Consider the following 6,000-nt stretch of genomic DNA (forward strand, 5'->3'; position numbering starts at 1 on the left):
CAGATAGCACAAGATTAAGCTATGTTTTAATTTCTTACAGGTAATTTATTTATTCCGCTATAAACTAAGTGCTGTAACAGTCCAAAGCAGCAACACAATGAAATCTAAATTAGTAAGGCATTAGGCTCAGCTGGCTCTGTGCTACATGGAGAGCTATGTGACCAAGGGGAGCTGCTAACACTACACATACAGAGTGCATTCTGTCTGCTGTAAACCCTAAACATTTTCCTCTCTGCTCTTCTTGTGCTTTGCACCATTTTCTGCTTTGCCAACAGGGTGGAGAAAAAGGAGAGAAGAACTGGCAGAGTTTATCTGCTTGCGTTATCAGAGTTTTAGTTCAGAGTTCAGTTAGAAGTAATCACGCTGGATTTTTGAATCCTGTTTTGCAATTTAATAGTCAGAACGATTTAAAACAGCAGAGACCATCCCCATCAATAAGCACGTGGAATATTTCTAAGCTTTGGCACAACAGAGCTAATCATCCCCTGCTGTGCAAATCTTCCTTCCAGCTCCAATGTTTCTGCTGAGATGTTTCCAAGCGGAACTGTAAACTTACCCGAGCACAAATTAATGCCATTCTTTAAAAACCGTGACTGTGAAGGAGCCTGACTCGCTGCTCGTTTCCTCTTTTATGCCCAAGCACCTTCAGCCTCCAGCAGCTCACCCCGAGACCCCTCCAAGTGCTCCCCTTGGTACGGTGCAGCCAGCTCCAGGAGCTGGGAGGGGAAAGAGCGGCCCAGCAGTGCTCCACCGCTTTGTAAGCAAAGATGTGAAACGCAACTGTAAATATTGTGAGGCCTCAGCCGTTTCAGTTTGGTACACAGGGTGTGAGTCACCAGTTGCTGCACGGTGCCTGTGTTTGCGGCGTGTCACAGCAATGGGAGAAGGCAGATGATACCGCTATTATGTGAAACCGCTGCCACCCACTGCAGTGACTCACCTAGCGTCACCCAACAGGATTTACATCAGCTTCAAAATACATCTCCGTTACCCGTGCCCAACTCAGCAGGTTATTTGTTTCTTTCTCCCAATCCTTCTCAGGTTGACGACAACAGGGCTGTGTGCTTTTCTGCTGGGGGTGGCACAGGGCTGGAGGCTCTGCCTTCCCTTTGTCAATTCATCTGGTCAATTCATTTGGGGGGCTGCAGAACCACAGCGTGACAGGAGTGGAATTTCCCCTTTTCGCTGAACGGCTGAGCCCTTTCCTATGAGGAAAACTGTTGTCTTTGGTTGAGATCTACCACCTCTACAAAGAGCAAGTCCGTCTGCACTTTCTTAAAGCACTGAGCAAACACAGCTGAGCCCTGATCTCTGTTTGCCTCTATGCAGTCTGCAAACAGCGATGATTCAGGGGCCTGTAACCTAAGAGAAGGAGCAGACAGACTCACTGGTCACTGCTGATTTGCTACTGCTCCAAGCACCTGTGGGGAAGCAGATTGCACGGGGCAAGTGGGTCAGATCTGGGACAGAGCACTTGGTTGGAGCAGCCAGCTGCTGCCTAGTGGCAGCGTGGTGTCTCACAGCTGGTTTCATGGTTCTCTGCTCCATCACACTTTGCATGTAAAGGGCATTTAAATATATCTGAGTATTCAGGTTTAAACTGACATCAGAATTGGAACACGGCTGGAAATTTAGCATTCTGGTTCCGTGCCTTATTTCTCAAATCCAGCAAAGCAGGGTACTGTCACCCCCGGGCAGCACCTCCTCAGCCACCCTGTCCTGAGAGAGCTGCTGGGTCTGTCTGTCCATCTGCCCTCCTCTGGAGATACCAGATCTCCAGGGCTGTGTTTCAAATTTGCTTTCACCTGCTTTCCCATCACCAATAATTGACACGGACAGCTCTCAGGTGTGGCTCTGTCTGAAGGCCGAAGCACAAAGTGGAGCCCTCTGAGGGCCTCCTCTCAGCGCCCTCTAACCCAGGCCGTGCACGCTGATGTGTGGCATCTCACAGGCATCATTCTCCCAAGATTTTCCACATTCTTTATTAGACATTCTCCATGCATCAGTCTCCCTCACAAATACCTAATTCCACATCAGTTTTTAACAATCAGAAAGCTTTTATTTATTTTCTTAAGGCGCTTTTTTAACCTCCAGACATACGTAGCACAACACATCATTTAAAAAAACCTCAGGAGTGTACTTTTCTCTAGGAGCTGATGATGAGCCGAGGATTTGACATGATATTTATTTCCGCATTTATCACATTTCAGTGGGAGATGTTCTGAATAATTTCTGCTTAGAGCATTATGGCACTGCTGCTCTCCTTCAAAAACAGAAAGCCGAGGCTCTACACATTGTATGAGAACACACTGTTTTCAAGAGCTATGGTTTTCTCTATCAGCCTTCTTTCTTATCTTATTTTGCACTTTAAAAGGCAAATCCCACCTGTGGTCAACATGGGAAAGAGACAGTTTACTAGAATGCAGCTTATCACAAATGGCTAAAGATGTATGCGAACAGAACAGACAGTACTGAAGCGTGCTTTGTTTTTTAATCAGAGCGGATGGCATTGGAGCAGTTTCAGTAGGACTATGGCTTACTGAAGTACTGTTTGGCTGCTTAAGACTACACACATTGCCAGCAGATAAGCTCCAGTTCAGTGTGCCATTTTGAGCCAGCTGCAGAAGATAAGCCGTGGAAATCTTGTGGGTGTTGTTACCTACAATGGTCCTGTAGGGCTTGAAGTCTACTCACTCACCAGGTTCTATCAACTGGAACTTCTTGTTGTGAATGAATAGAAAAAAAAACATTACAAAAAGGCTTGATAGCTTTGAAAGTCACCTTCTCAGAAGAATTTATCCATATCTACTTGGCACTGAATGGGAAGATGTCTGTGCTACCGACGCACACGGGAGAAATTCTCCCACGGCAATGTGAGCTTTTCCCTATCCATTTTCCACAGCACACTTTGGGGCTCCTGCTGTGGTCTTCTTCCATGCCTCGGGAGATGAATTCACTACATGGGAGTTCATCAATCTAGAGGACACCAGGGACCACAGATTAAGATAAACTAATTCTGCTCCTCTTTCTGGTCTTCTTGGGTAGCAGCATATTGTATGAGGAAAGATATAACAGAGCTGTGGGATCAGAACAGTCCCAGCCCTAAAGGTCAGGGAGGGAAGAGATCAGGCTCTGCTGATTTCTGGCAGCGAAGGTCCTCGTGCAAAAACTTCAGGAGTCGTGCTCCAATTACATCAATACAGCTATGAGAGAAGGTTAGCAAAGTCAGTTCTGTCCCTACTAAAGGAATGCTTCTGTTTTTCCTGCCCTTCAGGAAAAGAAAATCCAGAGGTCTGTGCAAGATGCGTGCAGGCATTAGGGAATGCAGGTATCACACACCTATGAGAAGGGATCTAGTGTCCAGGACGTGGAGGAGGAGTTCACATGTGATCCTGGTGCTGGTCATGCTGCAGAGGCCTTGAGGCTGTGCTAGCACATGGCCCAGCCTGCTGCTTGGCCTCTGGGCCTGCAGCCCAGCCACGGCCCTATGTCAGTTGCACTGAGTGCAGACGAGAGAGATTAAGCAGTTATTTCAGTGAAATATCATCCTCCATCTGATGTCACCCAACGGAAACAAATGCCACCCATTCATGCTGAGAACATTCCCTGAAATTCTGGAATTACTCAGCTGTTGTTCTTAGAAGATGCTGTGCTGCAGACCAATGCAACACCACGGGGCATCTCCTCACTTCCTCAGCAAGCCTACCAACACCGATCTCTTTGGCACACGGGTTATTTATTAGCAGTTTGACCCTGCACCTGGGAGCCCTTCCCATGAACTGCACGTATGTTGTACCACATCTGTGCACAGAGAGCAGCATGACTCACCTGGCTCCGAGAGATGGCAGGCTGATAGTGGCTGGGCTTGGTTGCTGTTTACTGTTTGCGTTCTTGATGATTGAGGCAAAGAGATGAGCCCAAATCTGCTGTAATTGAGTGCGGATTTATTACCCATACAACGCAAGCGTTCAGCATGGGGCTGAGTTCACACACAGCAGGTGGCATCATCACCTTTGTTTCATTCTCCCTGTGTGATTCATTGTAAGGATAGGGAGAAAAAGACCACACATTTAATAGCTTCAAGAATAGTTAGAAAGCGACAACAAAGAGTGAGCCATCTTAAAGCTTCCCCACATAACACTACAACACAGGGACCTTCTCCATGTTACACAGAACTATTGGACGCTTCAGAATCTATTGCAAATATTATATCAAAGAATGGTTTACTTAAATCAAAACGTGCCATTGTGTTAAGAGTTACATGGGAAAAAAAAACACGCACTTGTAAAGATTTTTGTGAAATTTACAATAATCTTTTTAAGACTTGAACCTCGCAAGTTGATAGCACCCCTACATGGATGCACGACTGCTCAGTTTCTGCTGTTAAACTCCTTGGGGTCTTTGAATGAGAGCTAATGAGATACAAAGGCCTGAACGAGGTCAGTGCATCACCTTGCAGCAAAGCAAAGCACAGCAGCAGGAAAATTACAGGTGAGATTCACTGCTTTGAGCATCACCCACACCCGACTGAAATAAGTGACAAGACTGTCCTTAGCTGAAATGGGGACAAAGTCTGACACATTCATCTTTTTCACTTTTGAAGCTGCAAGGTTTGAAGCACTTGCATATTTAAATTTAAAAATATTTTGGTTATTAAAACTACTTTTCTCACCCACCTCACCACAAAAGAATGATTTCCCGCTTTTTGAAGCAATGTATTTTTATGAGGTCAGCTAAAGTACTGAATGAATGTAAAGCTGTGTTTAATGAATTCAGATCTGTTGTTTTTAACCTATTATTAGATTCTACCTAAGTGATGATCTTAATATATTGAAAACTAGAGAATTATTAGAAACAGCTACTTTATAGCACTAACTGTATTACTCGTTAGAAAAACAAGCTGCACGTGTCATAATTCATTCTGGTATCAGTTGGCCTAAGCGTCCCCAAATAGTTTAATGATACGTTTTCCACAGCTTTTAGCCCCTCTTGGATGCACTCAGCGTAATGGGCTTGAAACTGTCATTTGCACTAATTGTGGCCATCACAGAGGCACGGATAGCGCTGGGTGTGATGGCAACGACCAGCCCTGCCCAGCCCTACCCGTGGCACTGGGCTGGAACTGTGTGGGCTTTAGGGTCCCTTCCAAACCATTCTGTGATTGTACAGTTCTATTATTTAGTTATCAGACTTGAGAAAAGGAGTGTGATACTCTAAGCTGTGGCATTTGCACAGGCAGGGAAGTCCATTTCAATACCTGAATAATAACTGGATTTTCACCTAAATCAAGTTGAAAGCCTTTGTCACCTTCACCTGTAACAAAGATCATTTGGAGATAAAACACTTGCAGGCACTTTTCTCAATTCTTGTGAGAAGCCTGTCACTACAAGTGGGTCATTTACATGCCTGCAGAAACTAACAGCTTTGGACACAAAGGTGACGAATTCACATCACACCCATTCGATGTCCAAGGATTTTAACATTCCTATTTCATCTTGCTGATGTCAACCTGTTGTTAAAGTACGACCCAGGCTTACCACCTCTCTCTGATTACATGCACTGTGCATTCTGTTAGGCTCATCTAAAACACGTAAGCTGCAGCTCAGGATGCTCGTTTCCACATTCTGTTCTGATAAGAGATCCAAGCACGCACTCTCCCCTGCCTTTCCCAATCCTCTATGCTTGCAATTGTTTCCTATAAAAATTGTTACTTTAAATGATTTGCATGCTAAAGACACAAAACTTAGGTAGCCTATTTGAAGAATTCTTGATTGGGTTTTCCATAGGGAAACAACTATACCTGTTCTCCACAGTGCAGTGATGGAGCAGTGACACAGCTGCACAGAGAGGTGGTAGGGTCTCCTTCTGTGGAGTTGCTCAAGACCCACCTGGACGCCTACCTGTGCAACCTGGGATAGGGAGCTGCTTTGGCAGGGGGTTGGACTCCATGATCTCTAGAGGTCTCTTCCAACCCCTACAGTTCTGTGATTCTGTGATAAC

Source organism: Cyrtonyx montezumae, unplaced genomic scaffold (genome assembly GCF_038088225.1).
Source record: "Cyrtonyx montezumae isolate F1298 unplaced genomic scaffold, pur_monq_1.0 scaffold_8, whole genome shotgun sequence".
NCBI classification, from domain to species: domain Eukaryota; kingdom Metazoa; phylum Chordata; class Aves; order Galliformes; family Odontophoridae; genus Cyrtonyx; species Cyrtonyx montezumae.